The 13806-nt window shown below is 36.5% G+C and overlaps 2 pseudogenes; one reads left to right on the top strand and one right to left on the bottom strand.

Moving 5' to 3' along the window:
• The first annotated feature begins 4262 nt into the window (after positions 1 to 4262).
• LOC102897437 lies at positions 4263 to 5562 on the top strand (annotated as a pseudogene).
• A 5226-nt stretch (positions 5563 to 10788) lies between these two features.
• LOC112480772 lies at positions 10789 to 10907 on the bottom strand (annotated as a pseudogene).
• Between the last annotated feature and the right edge of the window lie 2899 nt (positions 10908 to 13806).

The raw sequence follows: 13806 nt of genomic DNA, 5'->3' as shown, positions 1-13806 counted from the left end.
GAACTTTGTAATTTTCCATAGCTGTTTAAGCTTCTCAACAAAATAAAAATATTCAACACAGATGTTGACTAGTCCTTTCCTGAACTCGTCCCATGGCTTGAGAACACGTCTTCCTTGTTTCCAGCTCTCCTTCTTGTTTTGCTTTTCCCTTTAAGGTGCTTCCCACGATTCTCTTTTCTATTTCCTTCTATTCTCTTTCCACATTATCCCTGGGAATCTTCATATATTAATAATCCCAAAATTTATATTTGTAGCTCATAACTTTTAATTGAGTTCTAGACCTATACGTATAGCTGCCCACTGGATAGCTTCACATCTTCACTTGAAAGTTGCATGAACACCTCAAATTGAACTTATTCTCTTGTCCACAGCTGGCTCCTCTTACTACGTCCATCATTCACTTAGTCTTCCAAGCCAGAAACCAAAGAATCCTTAATTTCCTCTGCCCCTCATTTCCTACCTCCTATGAGCCACCACCTCCTGGTAAATCTGCCTCCTAATATCTCCTTATATCGATCTCTTTTCTCCATCTTCATTACACAGCTTCTATAGAAGCTCTTATTATTTTTTTTTAAATGATCTGGCCTCCCAACCCATTCTCAATGCTATAGGCCGAGTCCTCATTATAAAATGAAAATATGATCAGGTCCTTCCTGGCTTATATTGCACCTCACTGGCTCCCTCTTAACCTCAGGATAAAATCCACCTTCTCAGCAGAACCTTACAGGTCTTCCACGATCTGACACCTTCTACCTTCACTAGCTTCTTCTCTTGTCCCTATGCTCTAGTGCAAGTCATAATTTTGTTTCCCAGCATATGCTATGCTCCTTCATGTGTATATGCCATTTCAAGTGTCTCATACTTTCAGGACACAAATGAAGGGAGGAAGTGGGGGTCTATACTCCCACACTAGCAGATTGGAAGGAAAAAGACACCCGGGGGCAGCATGGGTGCCTGGCAGTTACCAAGAAGAGGGGAAAGCAGGCCAGGGCCTAGAGAGCTGTAGTTAATAAGAAAATAAGAGTGAGGTTTGGAAGTTGTAACACCTTTGTGAGTTTCTCCAAGAAGGGGAAAGGCAAGGGAAATACCTGGAGAAGAAAAAAATGTCATTACAGCCATCTTGAGAACTAAGGGAAGCATTAATCCTTTTTGATTTCCTGATTTCCATAGATCTTCAGTAGGCATTTCGCTGATCTCTTCCTCTCTTAATTTATAATAAAACTAATACTAGCTCGTATTTGCTGAGAATTTAATATGCACCAATCATTTTTCTTAAGTGTTTTATATATAATGTCTTTTTTAAGTCTCACATCAATTTTAAGAAGCAAGTGGTTTTAGTCCCATTTTATAGATAAGGGCACTGATGAACATGGGTCAAATGACCTGAAATAACTTCCTAAGCTAGCATAGCTAGAAAGAGGAATAATTTGCTCGTATATCTGTCTAGAATTAGACAAAGAAAATTGACATCTCCTAGCCAGCTTAGCTCTCTTATCTGTGGGTAATGACTTTGTTTTCATGAAGATTTTCTCTTATAAGACAATTATTTTATGATTGATACTAAATGTATTCAATTTTGTTATATTATCTTTGTTAGATTATTATTTTTTTCTTTTACAGTAGATACACAAGTTGAGAAATGGTTAATAGTGGCAGTTAGAGCTATCTTAACTGAATTAAATTTAATGCAAAGGTAATTCATTCAATTCAATGGCTTTGTAGAGACATAGCCTTTTCCATGAGTGAACTAGAGTTACAATTCATTAATGACATTATTCCAAACCTCTATGTGTATAAACAAAAATCTTGAACATGACGGACATCCAAAAATATGAACCAGACTTAGTAGAATGTATTAGTGGCAATGTTTTACTGGCATCAGAACCCAGTGTCACACCAAATTAATACATTAGTTGCATAAAAACAGAGAGACTTTTAGCATCTAAATGTGTACCCTTCTTTCTTTTTCCTATATCAAAGATATTTAGGAGGAAATATTTTTAAAACCAATGTAAATAACAAGTCTCTCACAAACATGATACCAGAGTCTCAGACATAAAAAAATGCTGAGAAACCATCTTAGACATCATGACAGTCCATCTTCTCATATATATTTCTCATGCAACTGATTTTTTCAAGCTAGCATGTCTATATTACAGGAATATCCATGTAAATAAATCAGATAATTATATTAAAAATGCACTATAATTGAGATAAATGAGGCAATAGAGGAATGGAGGAATGCGAGGGAGAGTTATTTACAAAACAGTGGCACACGTTTTAAGAAATATGGTTTATTTCAAAAGACCCCATCTTCTTTGTATTTAGAAATAATTATGTTTTAGCTAGAGCAAAATAAACTTGTGTGCACTTTATCATTAGACTTGTATGTGATGTTATTTCATTGTCATCTGGTGGTCTGGACATAAAATTGACTTTCTGAGAACTGGCAACTTAATTTTTAGAAACATATTAACTCTTTCATGTTAATAGAATCCATATAGTAACCTACTGATGCTGTGTACAAAATGCTACTCTATGACCAACAGGAACTGTTGGTCCATAATTGCTTAAATTAAGTTTCAAGAGTAGAATAAAGCTCTTGGCTGATGTAAAAACAACAACCATATAAACTCCATATATATATATTTTTAAGTATGAGAGCCAATTGAAATCCAAGTTAATAGTTAGGCTGTGTCTGGTCAACAACACAATATGAAAATGAATTTGGCATAGCATTTTCAGTTGTCTGGATAGCTAAATAGGATTACTGCTGGGAGCTGACTAGAAATTGTCTGCTGGATTTAATCAAAACAAACACTGGTTCTGGGTAATTCAGACAGAAGAATGATGTTTCTTCTTACTAGAGAGTCATTTGAAGAGGGAATTTAAAATTGACGCAAACCGTGTCTTCAACTTTTCCCTTCGTTGTGTAATGACAAAGTCTCGGCTTCCATGGAATTACTGGTAGAACTATCTGAGGGGCAATTTTTTAGCTGATGGGAAATTGGCAGCCATTTGTCACTCAAATTCCTTTTCCAGGAGCTACACTCAAAGCCCCCATGAAGGTTCTTCTTTGGTTTTACCATTTATGAGTGTTGCTAATAGAGAAAGTGGAAAATTTACTGCTCAAACTTAGAATGTGTCTAAAAATTATCCATTCTTTGAACTGGACTCAAATTGAATGGTAGTGTGTCACATTAGAATTCTAGTCACTTAACCTAAAGAGACATGCAAACTATTCAAATTAACAGAAACAAAACAAATAAACTAAATGAGTCACATGCGGGGAATAGGTGGGGAAAAAATAAGTGCACCGATTGACAGCCAATTTGATAGAAAGGTCAAATAAGTGAAAATAGTCACAATATCCTGTGAGTTAGCAAGATTTAGTTCAGTTTAACAAATATTTATTCTGCATTGCAAACCAGGTTATCATCATTGTACTGATAGAATGAGATGCCAGGCACGTCTCAGAGATATTGAGAGTTCAGTTTCAGACCACTGCAATAAAGTCAGTTTCACAAAGTGAGTCATATGATTTCTTTGGTTTCCCAGTGCGTATAAAAGTTATGTTTACACTATACTATAATATAGTGATATATTATATAGAAAACTCTAATATGTAGTCTATTAAGGGTGAAATAGCATTATGTTTAAAAAATGTACATACCTTAATTAAAAAATGCTAACCATCATCTGAGCCATCAGTGAGTAGTAATCTTTTTGCTGATGAGGATCCTGCCTCGATGTTGATATCTACTGACTAATCACAGATCACCATAACAAATGTAATAATAATGAAAAAGTTTGAAATATTGCAAGAATTACCAAAATGTGACAGAGACACAAAGTGAGCAAATGCTGTTGGAAAAATGGTGTTGCTACACTTGCTCAATCCATGGTTGCCACAAACCTTTAATTTGTAAGAAACACATCTGTGAAGCACAATAAAGTGAAGTGTAATAAAACAAAGTATGCCTTTATCGTCCCTGCCTCCAATGTCTAAATATATAAATCAATACTTCAGTTCCACATACCAGTAATGGATGTATGAACCAAGAATCAGAATTTCTGTGAATGTTGAAGTTAAAAACAATGAGGACGGGGAAAGAAAATCAAGACGTGTGTCACAGTTTTAATGACAAAAAGTGGAATTTAAAAATAGTGAGTGCATTACTTACCTCGACACTCAGCTTGTCAAGGATGGTAACCGAGACCTGGTGTCTGCTTCTGTTGCCTGCACCTGCTAACTCATAGACATGTGTGAGTGCATCTCCATCCACACTGGCCAGGCTGGTGTCTGGATCGGCAATGCCTGCTGGGAGCTCTACTGCCTGGAACATAGCATCCAGCTTGATGGCCAGATGCCAAGTTACAAGACCTTTGTGGAGGAAGACAACTCCTTGAACACTTTCTTCAGTGAGACATGTGCTTGCAAGCATGTGCCCAGGGAAGTGTTTGTAGACCTGAAACCCACAGCCATTGATAAAGTTCACACTGGCACCTACCGCCAGCTCTTCCACCCTGAGCAGCTCATCACAGGTAAGGAAGATGCTGCCAATAACTATGCTTGTGGGCACTACACCAATGGTGAGATCATTGACCTAGTCTTGGACCAAATTCAGAAGCTGGCTGACCAGTGTACAGGTCTTCAGGGCTTCTTGGTTTTCCATAGCTTTGGGGAAATGGGTCCTGGGTTCACCTCCCTGAGGATGGAACATCTCTGTAGATTATAGCAAGTAGTCCAAGCTGGAGTTCTCCATTTACTCAGCCCCCCAAGTTTCCACAGCTGTAGTTGAGCCCTATAACTCCATCCTCACCACTCACACCACCCTCGAGCACTCTGATTGTACCTTCATGATTGACAATGAGGCCATCTATGACATCTGTTATAGAAACAATATTGAACATCCAACCTACACTAACTTTAACCGCCTTATTAGCCAGATCGTGTCCTCCATCACTGCTTCGGTGAGATGTGATGGAGCCCTGAATGTTTATCTGACAATTCCAGACCAACCTGGTGCCCATCCGTTCATCCACTTCCCTTTGGCCACATCTGCCCCTGTCATCTCTGCTGAGAAAGCCTACTGTGAACAGCTTTCTGTAGCAAAGATCACCAGTGCATGCTTTGAGCCAGCCAACCAGATGGTAAAATGTGACCCCTGCCATGGTAAATACATGGCTTGCTGCCCGTTGTACCTTGGGGACGTGGTTCCCAAAGATGCCAATGCTGCCATTGCCATCATCAAGACCAAGTGCAGCATCCAGTTTGTAGACTGGTGCCCCACTGGCTTCAAAGTTGGCATTAATTACCAGCCTCCCACTGTGGTACCTGTTAGAGACCCAAAGTACAGCGAGCTGTGTGCGTGATGAGCAACACCACAGCTGTTGCTGAGGCCTGGGCTAACCTGGACCACAAGTTTGACCTGATGTGTATCAAGCGTGCCTTTGTTCACTGGTATGTGGGTGAGGGCATGGAGAAAGGAGTTTTCTGAGGCCCTTGAGGACATGGCTGCCCTTGAAAAGAATTATGAGAAGATTGGTGTGGACTCTTGAAGGAGAGGGTGAGAAAGAAAGAGAGGGTGAGGAAGAGAGAGAGGAATACTAATTATTCCTTTCCGCCTGCAACATGTCATACTCCAGCGTCAACAGCTGACAGGGTTTTAAGCTTTCTGGCTAGATTGTCTTCGCTTTTACCTGTGAATCATGTCTGTCTTCTTCATGTGTACCTGTAAGATCTTCCCCTCATGTCTAAAAATAAAGTCATTGAGAAAGAAAAAAGAAGATATATGACCAAGATGGCCTTAAGGTTCCCCTCAGTTTGACCAAACTTTAGAAAGTCTTGCTTCTGACTCTAGGCCCTGATCCCTTTTTCTTAGAGCATTTACCTTAAAAAATTGTCATTCTTTCTCTGCCCCTTTGAAATGTAAATCTTTTAAAAAGCCCCTTGTCCGTTTTAGAACCCAAGACCATCTTTCTCAAGGACCTAAGAGCTATCCCTTTGAAATGTGGTCATCCAGAAAGATAGTAGCCTATCTCCCAATCTCTGTAGGAGGCTAGAAGCCTACTTCCATGCTGCCAGTTAGCAAGCACAAGTGGCCTAATCACAGAGAAAAACATTTAAAAACTCAGGAATAACTCAATGTGCTGGACACACCCAATTGATTAGCCTAACACCTCCAGTTTTTTTCACTAGACTATCTCACTCTTAAAAACCCTCCTGCTTTTTGTTTCAGTTCAGTTGAGTTCAGACTCAGTTTTGGTTTCTCTGTTGCAATAGCTTTGAATAAAGTCTTCTTTGCCTGTTTAACTTTAGTACAGTTCTGCTCCCACAATAGAAAGTCAACAAATAGATAAGGAGGAAGGACCTTTCTAGAAAGACAACAGAACATTGGCAAAGATCTAGAAGCATCATATTCTACTATTTATTTGGGGTATTTACCCATATTTGCTACATATGTGAGGATACAATCCTCTCTGCCTACATGTCACCTTGCAAGCAGTTTTGTCTGAGAATTTCCCACCTTCACTCCATCAGCAATGCCAGAATGCAGTTAGGTGTACTTCTAAGAATTTCACTCATTGTCTTCTACTCGGTCCCTCCCAGCATGGAGGAATCTTATCTAACACCTACATCCTCAATCCCTGCCTATGACTATTTCCCTCGGCTCCCTGCATACAGTCTCCTAGGTGAATAAGTTTTAATAAAAACTACCCTGCCACAGTCCTCCCTGGGGCAAGGAGGTAGAGTTGGCTGGCTGAATATGGCATAAGGAAAATGAAAAATTTAGGCAGAAAACATAAATTAATAACTCAATAAATTTAGCAGATGAATTTAAATGTCCTCTGTAAAGCAGTTCTTGAGTCCCAAGCTGATTTAGAAGTCTCCTCACCTCTATCATCCCAAAGCCCCACCCAGCTAGTTCTGGGGCACTCCCACGTTCAGTTCAAAAGTACAGAATTATCTTTAGTCTCTTTCCTCTTCAGATCTGTGTCCACTCAAGTCTTTTTATCTTCTTGATGAAAAATTCTAAGAGGTATTCTAGTTTAGGTCTGCCATTTTTTAGAAGCTCCAGAGAACTGTAAGCACAAATCTTAAATGCACGAAGTTGGTCAATTATACAGATTACTAGTGGTAGTCACCTTGGGGAAAATATGTTCAAAAATTTTAAATATAGTAGACGACCCTGTATTTTAAATCTGAATGTTTAGGACCTGCAGATACAAAGACTGAAAATATTTTCTATTTGTAAATTAAAGCACAGACCCCTAGGTACTGAGGCCTTCTCTTGAACTTGCACGAGCTGCTCAGACGAGTCTCTGGTCACCTCCCTAGCATTAATTTTCTCTTCTGCCTTCACCTTGCTGCTGGCTGCCCATGCCCTCTCATGTCAGACCACAGCATTGCTGTCACCCATAGAACAGTTAGCCAGAGTGAGGTTGGAGTTTAAGAAACCCTTCTACTACTGTTAGGTAGCAACGAGGTGGAAAAATAAATATTCATCACACCCAGGGTGCACAGGTTAGGCAAACAGTATCTTAAAAAATACAACCTTTGCTGGCTTCTTGTCTGGGTGTGCAGACAAACTAGGGAAGGTCCCCAAGATACTATCTCCTCTGACCAATGCCTCTGGGCTTTCAGAGAAAGGGTTCTGACTCACAGTTCTCTTTCTCTCCTTCCTCTGCATTGGAGGAGGGAGTAATTAAAATTATGAAAGTAAATGTGAAATATGGACTATTTCTTAAAATTGTTCCTTGTAGTTGTTTAAAAAATCAAAGCTAGTGTTTTATGGCCATCTAGTGGCCCAAATTGGGCTTTGCAATTGGGAATTTAATTTCCTCTCAAATATTAGCTCTAAATTCTAACTTTATTTGCTGTCTACTCTCAGAGTCAGATAATATACGAGAAATCTTAGATTAACTAAGGGGACTAAATGTGAGAAAGTCAAATATAGAGGTCATTTCAGAATGTCTTCTAAGCTCTTAAATTTCTAGGTTTTCCGATTGGACACATATGAGACTTGGTTCTGAGCTTCTAACGATAACTATTATAACAAAAATAGCTAATATCTATTGAGTGCTTACTATGTGCCAGGAAATATGCTAATTTTTTCAGTACTACTCTAATTCCATAATAACTTTATGAGGCAAATTCTCTTATTATATCCAATTTTTAAAAGAGAAAACTGAGATAAAGAGAAGTGAAATAATTTGCCCTAAGATCAACCACCTATTAACTGGTAAAGCCAAGATTTAAAACCCAACAGTCTAGCTCCAAAACCTTAAGTCTGTTTAGCATAGGATACTTGATAAAGGCATTTCTCAGAGAAATTTCAGAGATAGCAGAAACTTGACTTCAAACATTGGTATTGTTGCCGGAGAGTAAAGATCCTCTCGCGGGCATTGTCCAGGTTCTTGATGTCTCGAACAAAGAATTGATCAAGACACTGAAATACAGGAGAAAAGAAAAAGTTTTATTAGAGGGCAAAGTACACTTCCAGATGTGGAAGAGGGCCTGAGCAAGAGAAGTGTGGCTCAAAAAGCCTGGTAACAAAGCCTTTTGGGGTTTTTATCCCTATTTGCGGTGGGTGGTTACTTTTCTTAGAGGAATAGGCTTCCTTGATTGACAACTAAAATTGACAGGCCTCAGAGATTTATCTTTTACTCTCTGCGTATGTTCGTTCCCAGAATTCAGTTGGTTATAATGATATTAATGAACTTCTGGGTAGATACATCATGTAATAATGACGGTATAATGAGGCTCAGGTGAGTTGAAGGTCATTGGGGTCTTTATTGCACAGGTGCGAGTGTCTGGCTTAAACTGGTACCTAATTCTCTCCTTACTTGTTTCTTGGTGTGAGTTTAAAAAAATGCCTTCTGGCTTGCTTAATTATGGGTGGATTAGGGCGGACCCCTTCTAGAATAGGATGACCTCAGTGTCTTTGCAGGCAGACCCTAAACTGCCTAACTGCCTTCCTGTCTAACTCTAATAAAAATCATATATCTATTAATTTCTATTATTGATCTGCCTATTAAGCCAGTAAAGGGAAGAAAACTTAACTAGGTTTACTAAATAGATTAAGAAAATACTTAACTAGGTTTACTAAAAAGATTAAGAACTCTGCAAGAGATGTCCCTTATCATTTCCTGCTAAAAGATTAAGAATTTTACAAGTGATATCGCATATCAGTATAAATCATATATCTATTAATTTCTATTATTGATCTGCCTATTAAGCCAGTAAAGGGAAGAAAACTTAACTAGGTTTACTAAATAGATTAAGAAAATACTTAACTAGGTTTACTAAAAAGATTAAGAACTCTGCAAGAGATGTCCCTTATCATTTCCTGCTAAAAGATTAAGAATTTTACAAGTGATATCGCATATCAGTATAAAGTGAAAAGGTACAGAGGAGAAAGCATGGCCCAAGTAAGAAGGAAGGAGTGGAGAAAAGAATTGGGGGTGGGGGGAGGAGGGTATGCAAGTGCAGTGAACAGAGCAAGGTGAATTAGCAGAGAACAGGAGGACTTGCATGGGAAGAGAGGAGAGTCAGAAAGGTCAGTTTGGGCCATATTGTTCATAGCAGATCTTAACATCATATTAGGAAGTTAGATCTTTGGCCAGGTAGTTATGGAGAATTATTTAGAGTTAAAAAATATATATATTTACTGTTTTTGTGACTTTTCAAATGCAAATTGTGCCTAACGTGGAAAATTTGGAAACCAAGAAAGACAAAGCTAAAAGAGTATTTGTAATTACATCACTCTTTGTAATACTTGGAATATATCTTCCAGTCTTTGAACCACACACACACATTCTTCCCCCTCCCAAAAAATAATGTTATTGAAATTTATGTAATAATTACACAGTATTTTAATGTTTTTTGTCTATTATTATAGTACATATGTATTGTAAATAAATAAAATAGAAGCATAAACATTAAAAGCAAAACAAATTATAAGCAATTCCAAGCTCCTACTATTAATAATTACTTTTGTTGTGTGTGTATGTATGTATATGAGTATGCATCCTTTTGAAAAAAACAAAGATCCCATTCAAAAATAGAATAATATTTACAAACTGTTTTAGACCCTGCAGTTGTCTCTTAATATATTATGAGCATCTTACTGTTAACACATGTATTTTTTCAGCAAAATTTAATGGCTGCATCCTATACAAAATAATTTATTCAATTAATCTCATAGTTTTTAATTGCCTTTGCATCTTTGTTGAAATCAATTAACCATACATATGTGAGTCTATTGCTAGACTCTCCATTCTGATCTATTGATCTCTGTCTTTCTTAATTCTAATGTCACAATCTTGATCAATGTAACTTTATACTAAGACTTGAAATCAGGTAGTATAAATTAGCTAACTTCATTTTTTTTCAAAGTTGTTTTGACTATTCTATGTTTCTGCATTTCCACATGAATTTTAGAATTAGTTGTCAAGATCTACAAATGAGTCCTCTAAGGTGTTAATTGAGACTGTGTTATTATAGATCAAATTCAGGAGAATTGATATTTTATGTTTATCCATACATATGGCATTTATCTCTATTTATTTAGGAGTTCTTTGAGTTTTCTCAGTATGTTTTAGTTTTCAATTACAGGGCTTGCACATTTTTTTCTCACATTATCTCTAAGTAGTTCATATTTTTATGCTCTCCAAATGGTATAGTCATTTTAATTTCAATTTCCAATTGTTTGCTGCTAGTATATTGATCTTGCATCTTCTTCTTTTTTTTAAATTTATCACCATCTTTTTTTTTTTTTTTTACACCTGCAGCATCTGTTATTCCTAAGTAGTCTCCCATCCAAGTACTAATCAGGCCCGACGCTGCTTAGCTTCCGAGATCAGACGAGATTGGGCGCGTTCAGCGTGGCATGGCCATAGATGATCTTGCATCTTTTGGTCTTTCTAAACTTATTAGCTCCACTAACTCAATAAATGTACAGATCCCACAGGTTTTTCTATATAGATGATCATGTCATCTGTGAACAATGACAATTTTACTTCTTCATTTCTGATCTTTTAGAATGTTTTTTATTCCTTTTTCTTGCCTGGTTGGGTTGGCTAAAACCTCCAATGCAATGTTGACTAGAAGTGGTGAGAGTAGACATCCTAGCCTATTTTCCTCACCTTAGGAGAAAGAATTTTGTCTTTCATCATTAAGTATGATGTTATCAGCACAGTTTTCATACAGGGCAATCAGGTGGAGGATATTCCTTCTAGTTCTAGTTTGCTGAGTGTTTTTATTAGGATTGCATGTTGAGTATTTGTCAAATGCTTTTTCTTTATTTATTGAGATGATCATATTGTTTTTCTTTTTTTAGTCTGTTATCATGGTGAGTTACACTGATTGGTTTTCAAATGTTAAACTAACTTTGCATTCCAATATAAATCCCACTTGGTCATGATGTACTGGCCTTTTAATAGTTGTTAAAATTTGGTAAGAACTGTTGTCTCTACATTCATGAGGGATATCATTCTGTACTTTTATTACAGTATCTTTTTCTGGTTTTAGTTTCATGGTAATGTTGGCCTCATAGAATGAGTTGGGAAGTCTTTAATTTTCTAGAAGAGTTTATTGAAATGATATTATTTCTTCTTAAATGTTTGGTAGGATTCACCAGTGAAGGAATCTAAGAATAAAATTTTCTTTGTGGGAAGGTTTAAAACTCTAAATTTAATATCTTTAATAGATATAAGGCTCTTCAGGTTATGTTTCTTCTTAAATAGGGCTGACAGTTTATATCTTTTAAGGAATTAAAATTTTTCTTGTTTCTTAAGGTGGAAGCTGATGTCATTGACTAGAGATCTTTTTTTCTTAATACAGATGTTCAGAGCAAAAATACTCCCTCTAATTACTGCTTTAGCTGTATTCCATAAATTTTTATATGCTGTTTTCATTTTTATTCAGTTAAAATTTTTTCTAATTTCCCTTTTTATTTCTTTTTTGACCCACAGGTTATTTTAAAGTATATAATTTAATTTCCAAATATTTGGGGTTTGTCCAGATAACTTCCTGTTATTAACTTCTAATTTAATTCCATTGTGGTCAGAGAACATACTTTGTATGTCTTTTGTTACTCTATCTTGATTACAAACAGAAATTCAATAGTATTTTTGGACTTGTAAGTTGTTTTTAATTTTTGTACTATTAAAAACAATTCTTGGATGAAGATGAACTTGGAATCTTTGCACCCATTCCTTAGTATTTTCTTAGATAAATTCCCAGAAGCAAAAATTTTGAGTCAAAGAGTATTTATTTCTTTTTACAGAATTTGTACACACTGTTAGGTGGTTTGTTTCATGCTTTTCTTTATATTCAATAATGTGCAAATATTTTCTTCAGATCGATAATTTTTTCTATCATGTTTTCTTAATGACTGCATAATATTTTATTGATATACCAAATCATATTTAATAATCCTCCATTATTGGACATTTTGGCTCATTTTAATTCAGGACAAATTTCTATAATGCTTTAATAAATTACATTGTGGATCATTAGTTTGTGGAAGAGGATTCGCCTCATAAAATCAGTGATTTAGGTACATTCATCAGAAACTAGATTTCCTACTAGAAGTAGGAAATCTGTTCTATACAATTAGGATTCTAATATAGTACTACGAACATGAGGCTGTGGTGGAGACAGAGGAATGGAGATGTCAAGAGGGGTGGAAGAAATACTGAAACAAAAGAAACTATCACAGTGACTGACTTCCTTGGAATTAAAATCAATCTCTATCTTTAAAGTAGTGGCAGTTTTAGATTAAACTGTGTCTTTACACTTATCTTTAAAGTATCTATTGTCTTATCATTTGTTCTCACTTGTCAAGCAGTAATGTTTTCTAATTACTCAATAAGCGTTTCTTCATAGATGATGGAAAGGAAACCAGGAGAATGTTTTCTAAAGCAGGTATATTTAAGGAAGAACAGGATTCATGTAACTCCACATTACTTTATAAGGAATTTTCTTATAAATGTCTCAAAATGTTTTGCCCTTTTCAATTATATCCTTAACATATAAAGAAATAGCAAATTTGAGAATTATTTCTAATCTTATTATAGTTTTGTTTGTTATCTTACAATGTTTAAAAGCAAAACCTATTTAATCACTTGACCTAAGGAAGGAGAACTCACCACATCTTCCTGTCGAAAAATCCCTGAGAGGCCACAGCCCTGGCTCCTGCAGTACCTGGAGAATGCTGGGAGCACAACAGGGGCTGCTTGATTATGTTCGATGAACTGAATGAATAAGGCCTATGTCTAAACCTTCCAGTCACATATTTTTTCCTACCACTATCGTCTTATAATTTTTGAATGCTAAGATCTATATAGGGTTCATTATTGTGTGCATTTGCACAATTTACCTCTTATTTTAGCAGATTATTTAGCTCTTTGCTCAAAATTCTAAAAATAAAACCTGTCATCTCATTTTAAGGTCTCTTTTGAGTACTTAGCTAAAAGGCTTTACCTTGACCAGATTGTCACAGTCATAGCGAGGTAAAGAATAGATGCCCCTTGCTTCATTGTTCTCAGGAGGCTTGATAAATGGCCAGGTCCAACTCATTAGACTGAGCACCAGATTTCCTCACAAACTCCCCAGAAAAGTGGGACATACACTATCAGTTTCTTCATTGCTCACTTAATGTCAAAAAGCAATACTACGATAATCTAAATGTGCATGAAGAAAGCCCAGTTTCTTTGTGATCTTCAGGAATTTTCTAGTAGGTCGATTGTATAACTACCTCAACCACAAACTCACACAGGAGTCAAGAAGCACTGACT

This window comes from Pteropus alecto, unplaced genomic scaffold (assembly GCF_000325575.1).
Source record: "Pteropus alecto unplaced genomic scaffold, ASM32557v1 scaffold20, whole genome shotgun sequence".
Lineage (NCBI taxonomy): Eukaryota > Metazoa > Chordata > Mammalia > Chiroptera > Pteropodidae > Pteropus > Pteropus alecto.
The sequence above is the reverse complement of the archived record's forward strand: the minus strand, read 5'-3'. Positions and strand labels throughout refer to the sequence as shown.